The sequence below is a fragment of the Bemisia tabaci genome, chromosome 4, assembly GCF_918797505.1.
Source record: "Bemisia tabaci chromosome 4, PGI_BMITA_v3".
Classification (NCBI taxonomy): domain Eukaryota; kingdom Metazoa; phylum Arthropoda; class Insecta; order Hemiptera; family Aleyrodidae; genus Bemisia; species Bemisia tabaci.
The window spans coordinates 55,275,820-55,291,307 of NC_092796.1; the positions used below are offsets into that span (position 1 = coordinate 55,275,820).

At 41.3% G+C, this 15,488-nt stretch overlaps 1 protein-coding gene across 11 annotated transcripts in view; it reads left to right on the forward strand.

The window, feature by feature from the left end:
• The window catches only part of Eph (Eph receptor tyrosine kinase), a 437,826-nt gene that overhangs the window by 115,923 nt on the left and 306,415 nt on the right, over nt 1–15,488 (forward strand). Inside the window, exon 1 of one of the 11 annotated variants that reach the window (XM_072300090.1) lies at nt 10,452–10,485. The exons of the other annotated variants lie outside the window; for them this stretch is intronic. The gene's annotated coding sequence lies outside the window, so the exon portion shown is untranslated. Of the gene's footprint in view, nt 1–10,451; nt 10,486–15,488 lie in introns of those variants that run through there. 11 annotated transcript variants of the gene reach the window in all.

The following is a 15,488-nucleotide window of genomic DNA, read 5'->3' on the forward strand; positions in this document are numbered from 1 at the left end:
GAGCGTGTCGCTGCCTTTTGTAAAGGCCATCTTTTCCAAGCCATGGACGGAGGAAAAGAAATCGTAGCTCTTACATTGCTATTTCAGTAGAACATACTTTTTGGTATTGAGTATTATTTCCATCCCAGGAACCATGCAATATTGTTACTAGGACCGAAATAATTAATAACATAGTAGAATTCATGGAAATTGCGACCAGAATTTCAGCATAGGCTTAAATTAGGAAATTAGCAATTTAAGAACTACGATTCCCTTTACTTCGTGTGATCCATTCATGGGTTGGTCAAGTATTGCGTAAAGCATTTTGACCACTTGTTTTTACTCCACCTCCCCTCCTCGTAATACCTTACAAGCTAAGGACAGACCGCTCCCCCCTCCCCTTCCCGAAGCGACTCACGTAATACTGGAAAGGTCCCGTATTAACTTAACGATTTATAAAAGAAAAAATCTTTAAGGTCTAATTAGACCTGTGTGTTAGTGGCGTGGCGTGAATTGCGTTATATCGATTGTTATGCCATTTAAACCTGTGGAAAAGGATCGATAAACAGGGTGTTCGCAGCGAACACCTTAATAATCGATTATTTACCATAGGTTTAAATGGCAAAACAATCGATACATCGCAATCCACGCCACGCCACTGCGTGTGTACGTTGCTTCTCTCTTTTGTACAACTGCACAATAGATTTTTCAACACTGTAAAAAAGAAGTCCCTCGGATCCAGAGTCCAGCCTCTTATTTTGATTAAAAAAAAGACTTGATTCAGGTGGATTTTCGCTTGAATCGAGAGCCAAGCCTCTTAATTGAAGCGGATTTCATTTTGATTAAAGAAAAAATCCGATTAAATCAAGAGTATTTTTTCTTGTAAATTTTTTTAAGAGTCATGGACTCTAGATCCAAGAGTCTTTTAATACTAGTGAACAACCATGCTTGCGAGCCTAAAAATGACCTTGTGAAAATGTTAAGATAATGAATCTCTTTTATATTCAGATTACTCCCTACGTTTATGTACCTACCCTTAGAATTGTATTTAATGTCCTCTGGGTGTACTTTTAACCGTTAAACAAAGCCTGAATACGTTTTTCTTGTTCATGTAAGTTGTTTTCTGAAAGTATCTTTGATATAAGATAGTAGTCAATTCTGCGATTCCAGCGAAGTTTTGATCCTAACGAACATCTGCGAGTGCTAAAATTTTGTGACATCGGACCTACTGAATAATTATTGAATATTATTCAATTTTTTATTGTCTTTTATCTCTTCGTCCAACGATCGCGAATGATCTCGCGGATCAGTTCCATTGCAAGGGTTCAACTTCAAAACATTAGCTTTGCCATTCCGTACTCATGAATGATTAACGATCGAAGAACGAAACCAATAATTAAGTACAATTAAATCTGACTGAATTCAAACCAAATAAACGAAGGGAAAAAAGTACGCTTTGCCATTCCGTACTTTTGAATGATTAACGATCGAAGAACGGAGCATGGAATTAAGTAAAATGAAATCTGACTGAATTCAAACTAAATAAACGAAGAGAAAAAACCACGCTTAGCTGAAATAATAGGGACCCACTTTGTTCGTCACAACCACATCTTTTTCACCACTCTCTCCTCTTGTCTCTTTTGCAACATCTTTCGTTTTTTTCATGAGCTTGTTCAGTGAGCGCTCGTTCGAGAGCGCGTTTAGCTCACAGAAATTGTTCAGGACTAAGTCCACTAAAAAAAAAAAAAAAAAAAAAAAAAAAAAAAAATTAAAGTTGCTTAATTTGAGCTGAGTACTTTTCATTGCCGAGAAAGCGAAAGTTCGTGGGTTAATATCGTTATAAGAAGTATATTTATTTATTTAAAACAAAATTAATAAATATATTTAAGAAAGTAGGTTAAAAAAAAACAAAAAAACAAAATACCAAAAAAAAAAAAAAAAAAAAATATCCCGGAAAACTTTTGCACAAGCTTATTTTCCCGTCGATTCTCAACGGTGGGTGCCTACCAAGCACGCCCGAAGAGGTGAGCATGAAAAGGACTGTATTTTGCAATCTGAAGCTATAAATTCTGGCTCTTCTGGAAAAACACGTATGTGCATAGGGAAACGAATGGCACATACGTTGTTTTTAAACCGGGCTAGAATTTATAGTTCCAAATTGCAAAATGTAGTCCAAAAGCGAAGTCGCGTTTCGGAGCGCGGCTACGTGCTGCGCTCCAAAGGGAACGCGACTCGGGCCTTGGGGTGAGTTCTCTTTAAGCGGGCCCCTTGATAGTTCCACTGCTGCAGCGACTTGCTCTCACGGCCGTAGCGTACAACAACGATCAGCCGCCGCCAGATCCGGTAAAAGTGCGCCCTCGTGGTCTGTCCGACGTTCGGGGGGACGTCCCGCCGGACGGTCCTTTGAGCACTCCGTGGGACGGCATTCCACCGACCGAACTTCGCTTCCGGGGGCTAGCAACCTCAGCCTGGAAGTGAAGGTAGGCCGGTGGCAATGCCATCCCACGGAATGCTCGACGGACCTTCCGGCAGGTCGTCTCAACCCGACCGTTGGTGGACCACGCGGTCGCACGAGTAGGGGCCGCGTCTGCGGACCGCCTAGACCAGCCGGCCCTGACCCGCCGACGGTGGCCATTGAAACACCTTTGGGTCCACTGCTGCTACCTCGGGTAGAGATAGTGACACCGAGTGTCCCGAATTCGCTTGCATTCAGGATGGTTGGGTGGTCATCAAGCGTGGGTGCTTGCTCACGCTTCATGAGCATGCAGCCAACCTGAGTGTGTGTGTTCATTCGGCATACTCAGTGTCACTATTTTTATCCGAGCATGGTTGCCCGCCGCGGGAAAGAGCGAGCTCGCGTCCGCGACACAGGAGGGATGGTGAACGGCGTTCCCGAACTATTCCTGTGTCTTGTAGCTGCCATTCAGGGCTGTTTTCGGCCCTGAGCCGGCAGTAACGAGGCAGAGGAATGGCTCGGTAACTCCTTTTACCATTCTTGTGTCGGGACCCGAACTCGTTTCAGCCCGTGGCCGACTGACTATGACTGACTTGGGTTGGTGGTGGGTGCATGTGGGTTGGTGGCGGGTGCATGTGGGTTGGTGGCGGGTGCATGTGGGTGGTGGCAGGTGCATGTGGGTCGGTGTGGATGCATGTGGGTTGGTGTTGGGTGCATGTGGGTTGGTTGCGGGTACATGCGCTTTGGTGGCGGGTGCGTGCGCTTTGGTGGCGGGTGCATGTGCTTTGGTGGCGGGTGCATGCGGTTTTATTTCCTAATTTTATTTAATCGTAAGTGTAAGAGGTCTGTCCGGAAAGTATCCGACCTTGTTGATTATCTCACCATCAACGGTTGATGAGAGCTTGGGGCTCGGGATCATCTTGGCAAGGACGCTCCTGCTCTCAGGAGAGTCCTGCCAAGATGATCCCAAGCCTCAAGCTCTTATCAACCGTTCATGGCGAGATAATCAACATGGTCGGATACTTTCCGAACAGATCTCATAATGATCAATTTCTCATCCTCTTTATTTTTTACCTCTTTATTTTTAACCTCTTATTCCTTACCTCTTACTCCTTACCTCTTATTCTGTACCTCTTCTTCTTTACCCCTTCCTCTTTACCTCTTCCTCTTTACCTCTTCCTCTTTACCTCCTATTCTTTACCTCCTATTCTTTACATCTTATTCTTTACCTCTCATCCTTTACCTCTCATCCTTTACCTCTCATCCTTTACCTCTCATCCTTTACCTCTCATCATTTACCTCTCATCCTTTACCTCTCATCCTTTACCTCTCATCCTTTACCTCTCATCCTTTACCTCTCATTCTTAGGGTAAAATATTTATCAATATATAGGTAGAAACTACTTTAATCTAGTTGTAGAATGGTACACCATTAACCATCTACATATACTGCATCTAAAATGTTAAGTAATGAACCACGACGAAATTACTATGGTACGAGAAGTTATGATCATAAGTTGAGGGAAAATAACTTTTACTTCATTTTCCGATGAGAGAGATTAGAGATTATTAAACCTGAATCTCAAAGACTCGGATTCACTATCAGATGTGAAAATAAGCGCCAGTCATATTCTAAACATATTGTAATCAGTATGTAAAGTAATGAACTACGACGAAGGTAGTGTGAAACGAAATGCTATTTTTATGAGATCGAGTTGAAAGAAATTCTACCTATAATTTTTTGATGAGAGAGACTAGAGACTAGAGATTAGAGAACGAAGTCCAATACCTATGGTTTGAGTTGGAAGAACTTCTACTTCATTTTCCGATGAAAGAGAAGACAACAAAATTGATTTCAAAGACTCAGATTTATTACTGGATGGAGGAGTGTACGCCATTCACCATCCAATAAGCATGTTCTTATCAGTATGTAAAGTTATGAATTAAGACGAAGGTAGCGTGGAGCGGAAAGCAATTTTTTAAGAGATCGAGTTGCCAGAACTTATACTTACGAGTAAAATTTTGTGATTAAAGAGACTAGAGAACAGTGGAACAAGGTTCAATATTTATGAGTTGAGTGGGAGGAATTCATACTTCTTTTTCCGATGAGAGGGACTAGAGACCAAAATTGATTTCAAAGATTCAGATTCATTATCACACATGGAAGTGTGCGCCCTTCACCATTCAAGCGTGTTGTTATCAGTATGTAAAGTAATGAACTAAGACGAAGGTGGTGTGGAACGAAAAGTCATTTTTATGAGATTGAGTTGCAAGGACTTTTACTTTTAATTTTGTGATGAGAGAGACTACAGACCAGTGGAACGAAGTCCAATAGCTATGAGTTGAGTCGAAAGAACTTTTACCCCCTTTTTCGATGAGAGCAATTAAAAAAGAATCAATTTAAACGACTAAGGTTCATCATCGGATGTGGAACTTAGCGCCTTTTACCTCCTAGACAAGTTGCTTTCAGTATGCTAAGTGTTTAATCTACTTATTTTAATCTAAAATTACTGTTGAGTATGATATGCTTCGGTAAATTTGTATAAACTTATTTGTTTTTTGAATTGCTGTGTTGAACCATTCCAGGTGGCATGCGTCCGGACCGCTTCGCGGTGCAACCCCCCGAAGCGCTTCGCGCCTCAGGTGTTTTGCGTTAAGCATTACTCGCATAAATTTATATTATAGAGATAAAGATAACGATTATAAGACACCGATTATATTATTATATTATATTATTATTATTATAAGACGATTTGGAAAACCTAACATGGACAAAATTGAAATCAGAATAGAATATCCTTACAATTTGTTCACTCTGAAGTGAACCTGTGTCCTCATTCTACATTAATACTACTTTAACCTTTTAAATAATTGGCAATTTTTTTAGTGTAGTTTCCGTTCAGTGTTGTGAGTGCTTTCAGCCTGGCGTCGGGCAATTGGATAACCTACTGCTGGTACGTATACAACAATGTTTTTCTTTCTTTTGACAAGCAGTATAATATTCCTCTCCAATATTTAGTAATTTTTTAACAAAAAACGTGACTTTTGATATATTTTCTTTAAGAAAAATATCCCTCTGAACCCAATTAAATTGATAGGTATTCATTTATGTAACCCTCACTAGAAAGAAAAACACATGGGATCTTGAGTCCAGACTCTTAAACAAATCGACAAGAAAAAGTACTCTTGATTCAAACAGAATCTAGCCTGAATCAAGAACCAAGCCTCTTAATTTAAGCGGATTTCGTTTTGATTCAAGCAAAAATCCGATTGAAATAAGAGTATTTCTTCTTGTCAATGTTTTCAAGAGCCTGGACTCAAGATCCAATGTGTTTTTTTTTTCCAGTGCTTGTCTCGTCTAGTAAAAAAAAGGGAACATTTTCCCCTAAAAATTTCGCCAAAGGTGAATACATTTTCAAAAACACGCTGGCAGCGTAGAATTCTTTTTACTTCTATGAAGATTTATGTATTTTTTAAGATTTTTTAGTATAGAATGATATTTTTAATCTCCTGAAATGTAATGAACATTTCTATACTTTATTATTATACTAACAATGTTAATTTTCATGATATTACAAATTGTTTTTCTTGCGGAAAGGGGGGGGGGGGGCGGCAGTCATGGGGACCAGACTTTAAAGCTGGTACCAGGGCCCGAGGTGAGATGTGGCGGGCCTGCCAAGTATAGTCAAGGAAATTATTGTCAAGAGCCACTCAAGTTCCGGTGAAAACTCCGCATTTTTATCCAAACTCTATCCCTTAACACTTATCCCGGGGACCCACCATGCACTAGGGCTGTGCGGTAAACACTGTAATCACCCGACAATCTCATTCTGCATTCATAACCTCTCCCTCCTCCTATTCGGGGGGGGGGGGGGGAGCAGGAAGCGAAGGTAGAGGTGGCGGGGCCGAAATTATGAGCGCATTTTAAAATCGGCGGCGACGAGAGACGGGGAAGCCGAAGGAAGGTGCGCGACGGGTTCAGGTGCGGGGGCGGCGCACAGTGGATCGAGTCAATTAGAGAGGTCGGACATGACATTTTTTAATAAAACTGCAAATTTTGATGTTTATCTCGTCATTTTTTAAAATTTCAAGGGGTGCGTAAAGAAGAAAATTTCACGAGAGAACCAACGAGACCACTTTTAGAACCTCAAAGTTTTGTAGAAACAGAGTTATAAGCGTTTTAAGTTTCCAAATTTTGTCCGACCTCTCTTATTGACTCGATCCACTGTGCGGCGCGCCCCGCGATTACGGGTGTCATCCGACGTCGCGACGAAGCACAAAATAAATCTAATTACGAAACGATAACACACGAGCGTGGATTGCTCCTCCGGCCCCGGCGGCGCGGCGCGTCGCGTCGCGACGCCGCTCGCGAGGCATCACGACGCTGATTGGCAGCCGCGCCTCCCCCCCCCCCCCCCCCCGCAGCTGCGAGCTGTCAACTGTCACGTGACGTGATGTGACGTGACGTGCCGTCCCGGTGGTATTTTTAGGGAGCCCCGCAAAAAATGGTCTCGGCTGAAGGTGATTCCGGGCGCGGTTCTTCATCGGGAATTTGAAAATTATTTGTAATCATTATTTGTAAAAATCATTATGGAGAATCGGCAATTCTTCGATTCAAAATCCCACAACTATGAGATAATTGAATAACTCAACCAGGGCAAACACTTTTCCAGGTTCTCAAATGGACCACTAGACAAGGTACGAATTTAAGCATTTTGATACACGTTTCTTAACCAAAATTTCACGTAAAACACGATGCGCACAACACAAATTACCGAAATCAACTCCTTGCAATGATATTAAATGATTCATGATGCGTGAATTCAAACCGCCCGCTCATTAAAACTCAATGCTCTACGTGATTCACATCGCGCGTTGAACATTATCATGACAGTCTTTGCGATATAAAAATCTGGCAACCTCAATTTTGACGCTTGGGCTCAGCTATAGCAAATTGCTTATAATTTGAACAACACATGGTGGGTTATGAACAGTGATCGATCGAGAGGCTAGCTGAAACTGTTGTGGTACGCGATTTGACTCACGTAGAGCTTTGAGTTTCTTGTGAGCGGGCAGTTCAAATTCCTCGTAACCAATGTGAAATAAAAACGTTAATATCTTAGTTAGGAGTTGGTTTCAGTAATTTTCGCTGTGTGAATCGTTTTCTACGTGAAATTTTGGTTAAGAACCATGTATCAGATCGCTTAAATTCGTACCTTGTCCAGTGGTCCATTTGAAAATCATTTCAGGTTTCATTATGTAGAATCGACAATACTTCGATTCAAAATCCCACAACTATGAGATAAATTGAATAACTCAACCAGGGTAAACACTTTTCCAGGTTCTCGAATTCCGTAAGTTTTCCCTCAGAATTCCCTGTTCGTTCGAGAGCTTTTGATTTAGTGAGCAACACTGGAAAAAAAAAAAAACCACATTGGATCTAAGAGTCCAGACTCTTGAAAACATTGACAAGAAAAATACTCTTGATTCAATCGGATTTTTGCTTGAATCCAAACGAAATCCGCTTAAATTAAGAGGCTTGCTTCTTGATTTAAGCTAGATTCTGATTGAATCAAGAGTACTTTTTCTTGTCGACGTTTTTAAGAGTCTGGACTCTAGTTCCAATGTGTTTTTTTTCCAGTGAATAGAAAACTTGTAAAATGGCTATAATAAGGCATAGTAACTAGAAACAAACGACATATCATTATTTGTGAACCTTTCCCGATTTGTATGTCTTCAGTGCTGTTTCGAAATGAGATTGGTTCAAATGGACTTCATTTTGCAATTAGGAACTAAACTTTCTGGTTTAGTTCAGATACAGCGTATGTATTTTTAGTTTCCCAACGCACTTAAGTGTTTTTACGGACGAGCCAGAAATTGCAGTTCCCAATCGCAAAATGCAGTCCAATGAAACTGGGGAAACACACGATTATCTGAAATTCCCTAAGTTTTCCGTGCTTCCTCTTATCTCCGCTAAAGCACGTCCATTCCCTGAGCTTTTAAGTTTTTCTACGGTTTTCCAGAAGTTGCAATGCTTCTTCACTCGCTGTAAACTTTTGTTCTCCGAGAATGTATTCATTGTACTCCCAGCGAGCAAATCAGAGCAATTGTTTCCGGTGGAAACTGTTTCTAACCAGATTATAAAATCACAATGTGCCAATGAAAAACCACTCAAATGAATTGGGAGAATAAACAATCGGCTCGATTTAGGCCGAGTCGGACCCTCAGTTATTAGATCTAAAGGCGATACTGGAAGCGGTCAATTATAAAACCTCCATATCTTACACATGCTAACCAAGCACGATAAAGCCACCGCGATAACCGGCCTTTCCCCAAGTTTTCCGACCAACTGCTTTATATTCCTATGCTCACTGCTAAATATTCAAACAAAAATACCACTCGTAATACAACAGTGAGATGTTGCCAAACAGGTGAAACCAAAAATTATCACATCACTTTGAAACGTCCAAAACGATTTCTTCGGTGACCCTTTTTGCAAAAACACCAAAGATTCGAGCCTAAAAAAGGATCAGCTCTTCAGTTGGCGTGTCAGACTCATGTTCTCACGAACTTTACTGGAAAATTCGGGCATGCTAAACATAAACCGCTTAATTCTAACGAGATGCTAACGTAATTACGCCGTTCTCGCTTGGCTCGGCGGTTGTTTTCTTACAGTAGTGCAACTGGCAACAATCTCTCGAGATGATAGATTGGCGTCGCTCTGAGTCGCGATGTCAAATAATGACAATTTTGTTTAGGTCCCTTACCTCCTCGGCCATTAGCGGGCGAAGGGGGAGGGGGAGGGGTTGATTATGCCGACGATGACGGACGAGGAAAAACTCAAAGACCCCCTCCCCGTCCCCCTCGCCGCTCACCGGTGACGAGGGGAGGCAGTAAATCTGGTAAGTAATTTCAGTAATAAATTTAACACTTAGGTCATTAGCGGGCGATAATTTTTCGCCGCATGTCTCTAGCCTGTCGGAACAGTCTGTTGTTAGACGACAGGACTCGTGCGACTTTTCGGACGAGATCGCGGCCAAGAGATCCTAACTGCATTACTTTCGTTCGAGATTAATTAAAAATTCTCTCTCTCTTGAAATATTTTGACCGCGGAATAAATTTTACCGGATGCGTAACGATTGTCAATCTTCTGAAATTTTTAACCGTCCCTTGTGGGTGTGGGAAGGAGCCTAACTTTGGTTAGCTAACAGTTTTTTCACATCGTCTAATGTGTATCGCAGCCAAAGACATAAAGACGGAGCACTAAAAGCAAAAAATGAAGCTTCTAGAGCTTCTTTTCAATCACCTCTACTATTGGCTAGAGGATTGGCGGCGAAATCGGGACAAGTTTGAATTCAAATGTAGGGCGGGAACTAATAAATAAAATTGCGGAAACAAAGTATTTTAGGTTGATTTTTGCCCAAATTCAGGTACACACTCATATTTTTTTAACTTTAGGTTAGTTTCAGTCCGTCGTCGACCGATTAATTTCATTTGGGAGTAACGTTGATCTAGAACTGTAACGGCCTGTTTGAACCTGCAGAACCACCATGAGCAGAAGAAAAACTAACTTTATGTGAGATTACTGCCTGTTACCGAGCAAAAGTAGGTGTATTATATTAGGACGCAGACCGAACTTTCTTAGTATATTCGTTTTAGGAATTTAAAATACGTTTCAAAGAAGAAATGTGCAAAAATCAAGAGGACAAGTTCAAATCAAATTTCCGTTTGCCGCCATGGATTCCCGCGCTCATTTACACACTCACACAAGCGCGCAGCGCCGAACCTAGCTTCACTTTTTCCCCGTGCTTTTAGATACGAGCGCTCCGTCTTTATGTCTTTGATCGCAGCTGTGTGAATGAAATGTTGGCAAAAAATATTTATCTTATAACCTGTCAGTACGTCGTAATCTCATTTTCGACTTTTTTTTCGATAGGAATCCATCATATAAGTACCACTGATTTTGTAAGTCTATTTTTGTTGAAAGATTGCTCTAATAAATTTTCCTTTTTTTTCTGTTACAGGTACGTGACGCAATCTCCCATTCTACAGGTATGTGACACAATCTCCCATTCTACCCTGATTTCTTTGACTTCTATCTCAGCTTAAACTTCCTAGACATTTTTGTTCGTAAGTTCCCCTCATTTTTGTAAGTTTTTCCAGTTCAGGGAAAAAATAATTCCCCAGATTGTGTGAGTTCAGAAGTATCTATTTGAGAGAAAAAAATTAATGGAAAATCAAATGAAAACATATAAATCTCAATTTCTTTATCCTGAAATATGAATGACTTAAAGTTCAGCCGAAAGAAGATGTGTCTCGTTAGTCATCTTTAGACAAGAAACGTTCTAAGCCAGTGACAGCTGCAATATAAAAGGGAGGGTGGTTTTTTCACCTACACACCTAGGAAATGCATATCTTTAGGGAGGGCAAATCGAGGCAAAGCGGACAAATTAAACAAGTAGACTAAGAGGCAACTGTGATGTAATGATGGAACTAAAACAACGAACCCACTACGTAAACATATTATACCTCGGAAGTTGCACGTTCTTTGATTGTCCTCAATTATTTTGCAGAGGCTTGTCAAACAGCCATTACATTTAACGAGTTCACATTGTAACACCTTGAATAGTCAACCTCCCGGAATATCCTTTCCACTTCTTTAAGCCAGCGTCACGTCGCTACAGGAAAGGGCAGACCGCTCTAAAAATAAAGCGCCTGGAAAATAATTTAACGATTAACGGAATGTTCTTGACCATAAGGCTCACTCATTGTCAAGTTCGAAGAGCTTCTTCCAAGCCCAAAGGAGAACGATTGAATCCCCACCATCTCATTGTCAAGTCTGTCTCAAGTATTGCTCTCCGGAGCTTTCGTCCTTTGTTCGGCTCAGATTTATTCGTTGATAAAAGGAGGTTGTAGCGTTTTATCTTGATAGATTATTTCCGAACAAATTGATCGGCGTTTTCAACAGGAACGAAAAAAAAGCAAATAAAAGGAAAGCACAAACATAAATAAAGAGAAACACGGAAAGGAGGTTGTCGTCGCCTATTAGCATGTGCTAATGGCAGAACAGGCTCTAATTAACCGGGCTTGGGAACAGGCGATAAAAAGTTGGCTTTTTATGACTGATTTTTATGAGCGCGGCCGAAAGCTGTTGAATGGATAATGAACATAAATCCGAGTTATTTCAATCAAATGATTATTTAGATCGCTTTCGCGGTTATTTAATTGTCGGCGGCGTTCCGAGCTTTTATGGCGTTATCATTTTTCTTTAACGGCCCCCGGGGACCGGCGAATTATGCTCGTTCTCAGAGATTTTTCGTGGTTTTTATTTCCGTTTTTCGGGCTCCGGGATTTTTAATTAAAACTCGGTTTCCGATCGTGAAGGGCACCGTGTGAATCGAGAGGAAATTCCTTTGGACGTGGCGTCGGGTTGACGTCGGCGCCGCCGCCGCCTCCGCTCGAGGGATTTTTTCATGAAATATTTCCGCCGTGGAATATTTGTCGCGCTTTTGTTGCGCTGATCCCGGAGTTTAGTGAGTTTTAAAAAGCCGTTAAAACTGAATAAAATGAGGAATGCGCCCAGTGGCTCGAGCCCTGGCGCCCTTCAAGTACAGCGCTTTTTCGAGAAAAACGGTTGCGGGCGGTATGTACACAGGCTTCGTAGGAGGCTCTGCCATGCTCGTTGCCAAATTAATCACAAAAGTCAACTGGGCTTAACTGAGTAACATTTTGAACGAAAAAAGCAAGTTAGGGGTGGTTTTGGGGTAACTAGCTCTTTTTTTCGTCCAAAATTGAAAGTCGATCAAATATTTGTGAAATGTGAAAATCGGAATTCAACGTTACGTCCATGGAGAAAAAAACTTCGTGCGTGGGACCCGAAGTTTAGGTCATTATGGATCTCTGAAGTTTTCGGATTGAGCATCTGAACACTCAGGTCTAGTTGCCGAAGTTCAGGTCAGACATCTGAAACTTCAATTCTTACATCTGAAATATTTCGGTTTTTACATCCGAAGAACTTCGGTTCTCGCATTTGGAGTACTTCAGATGTGAGAACTGAAGTACTTCAGATGTAAGAACTGAAGTTTCAGATGTCTTACCTGAACTTCGGCAGCTAGACCTTAAGTGTTCAGATGCTCAATCCGAAAACTTCAGAGATCCATATGACCTAAACTTTGGGTCCCACGCACGAAGTTTTATTCTCCGTGTCTAATATTTAGTCCTGTGGGAGAGTGAAAGCTCAAATATTTTTTTTCGCTTCAAACTTGATGTGACTTGAGTCCTTTTTGTCAGATTCCAAGTTATCACAGTCATGATTGCGCAAACCCATACTTCTCTTCCCGTCTCTCAAATTGACTTCATTCTGCAATCAAGGATTATAATTTCTAGCTCATCTGTAAAAATACGTATGTGCCGAGGAAAAGAAATAATTCGTACGTTTTTCTAAACCGAGCCAGAAATTGTAATACTTTATTGCAAATTTTTCTCTATCAATCCTTAATATTAAAGGACAAAATGTCTCATCTGAAATGAAATCCAGGGTTAGTTTAATGATTTGCTCTGTCATGAAGAAAATTGTCAGTAATCCATTTCCAAACCGAACCATGGTTCGATAACCCGGTGAAGGTTTTTCTCTTACATAAACCGCATCGGTTTGGAAGTTTTCTCCCCGTAAACCGTCTTTTCCGAAATGTTTTCTTCTTTTTGAAATCCGCGGTCATTACGATGAGACTAGACTGATCTAACGACGTCTTTAATCAGCCAGGCGCAGGCGTCAGGTAAAAGGTATAAAACAGCTTCCTCCCTCATACTTTCACCCCAAAGTAATCAAGAAATCGGACCTAAAGCAATCTGAAGGTTTCCTTGATTACCTCGCCGTGACCCTAATGCGTTGGTCTGCAATCTGGGATCGCCGGTGCGAGGCAAAAAGTTAAAAAAATGAAGGTCAGCGGTCAGAGGAAATCGGTTAATCTGGCAGCCTGATTGACCACGCCAGCCGCCTCGCCTCGCCAGGGGCTCACAATCAGTGGTGGCGAAGCATTGACGCCAGACTGAGAAACCCCGCAGCTTTCTTTAGTCCTGCCTGCCCTCTCCCATAACCTTTTTTTCTCGCTCCTTGATATCCGCCTAGTATTATTGTAATCTTCGGGTTTTTAATGATCTTCGATGCAAAACGCCCCGTACTTTTTACTCGATTTTCCTCGCAGGAAATTATTTAACAATGGACTGAGTTACGAAAGTTAGAATTTAGTAACGCTCTCGCGCTGACGTCTGAATAACTGAAAACAGGAGTGAGAAATCAAGTTCGCCTTCAACGTGATGGATGCAATTTGAGCAGCTCAGGGGTTAATTTAGTTGTATCACACATTTCGACCGTCGTATTCGTGATGTTTGCAAGTTTCAACTTTGTACTCTCAATTTCGGTGCTTTTGCATAGCTGTTTTTAAATAAACTTTTCTGTTTTTTCTCAGTAAGAATTCCGGGAAAAGTCTGAGAATTTCGGCGCTAGTGGTCAGGGAATTTTCCCTCACAAACGGGAATTTTGAAAATGGATTAAAACCCTATACACACATCACGTTTTCCATCAGGAAATGAGAAAATAATCACAATTACATGGACTGCATTCCGCAAGAAGGAACTAAGAGCATTGCAATGTCGCTAGAATTGTGCAACTTGCATTCTTTGCATTTAAAGCACTGAAATCGTGCAAAAAATTAAATTTACCAAGGTGCTTTTCGTCTTGAATTCATAGTTTGTTGGTAGTGAAGGTAAACCTTGTCCAGGCGATCACTGATCAGTTGGACTACATTTTGCAATTAAGAACTATAAATTTCGGCCCGGTTTAAAAACAACGTATGTGCCATTAGTTTCCCCATTCACATTAGTGTTTTTTTAGACGAGTCAGAATTTATAGCTCCAAATTTCAAACTGCAGTCCAGTTCATAATTGCTAGTAAAAATAGTTGCACAGTCAGATCGACGTTGGAATGCTCGTTGCTCCTTTTTGCAAAATGCGAGCAGAGATGGAAAATGAAATTTCATAAGGCTCGAATAAATTTCACAAAAGTTGAAATTTATTAATTTAATTAGAATTATTGATTAAATCTTTGGAGGTCTGAAAGCGTTTCAGATCGTCTCTCTGTTGATGCTGCGGTATTATGCTACTCTACTGAAGGTGCCAGACACGAAGAGGGGGCAAAAAGGGGAGTTTAGAGAGAAAAACCCCAACCTAACCTCTAAACTTCACGAAAACATTTGCAACACGACGAATGTTTTAGGCTTGGAGTGAAAAATTTCAAAATTTAGAATCACTGTTTCTAGGCGTTTCTTAGCCTCCTGAATGTATCCCCAAAAGTTTCAATAAATTTCATGAAATTTCACGCAATTTCGTGAAATTTCACTCGAATAAATTTCATGAAATTTTCCATCCCTGAATGCGAGACTTAATTCACTTATTTTTTTCGATTCTACCTCCATGTGGCACCAGTGTATCGACGTAGCCAGATCGGCTCCAAGCAGGGATGCATACTCGCTCGGGCTCGGAGCTCGATCCTAATTCACAGGACGGAGCCGATGCTCATTTTCCGAGATGAAGAATAGGATAATAGGAGCAGACTGCGGCTCCGGTAGCTCCATTATTTTATCGTCGCGCAGTAAACTCCACCGCAGCCTCTCGGAATCTCAGCTCCGTCCCGAGCCCCCAGCCACATCAGAGAAATGCCCCGCGATGACCGTGGTCGTCAACGACGAAATCGTTTCACCGGCTCGGGGCTGAATGGTCAACCGCAGTTTTTTGGAGATCGGATGAGATCGGTGACCGGAGATCCACGAGGAAACTACCCGTCGCTTCTTTTGTAAATCGCGATTTTTGAAGTTCGCTATTTCTCGTGGTTTTGAACAGGGACTATTCGTAAAATGCGTGCAGCTCAATTTTGGATTTTTCCACCCCCATCCTTTCTTCCGATGCACATCTAGCTTTTATTTTGCTGTAAGGAACCACTACTTCTGAATCTTCCATAAAAGCACGTATCTGCGTGAGAAATCAATGGCATGTATGTT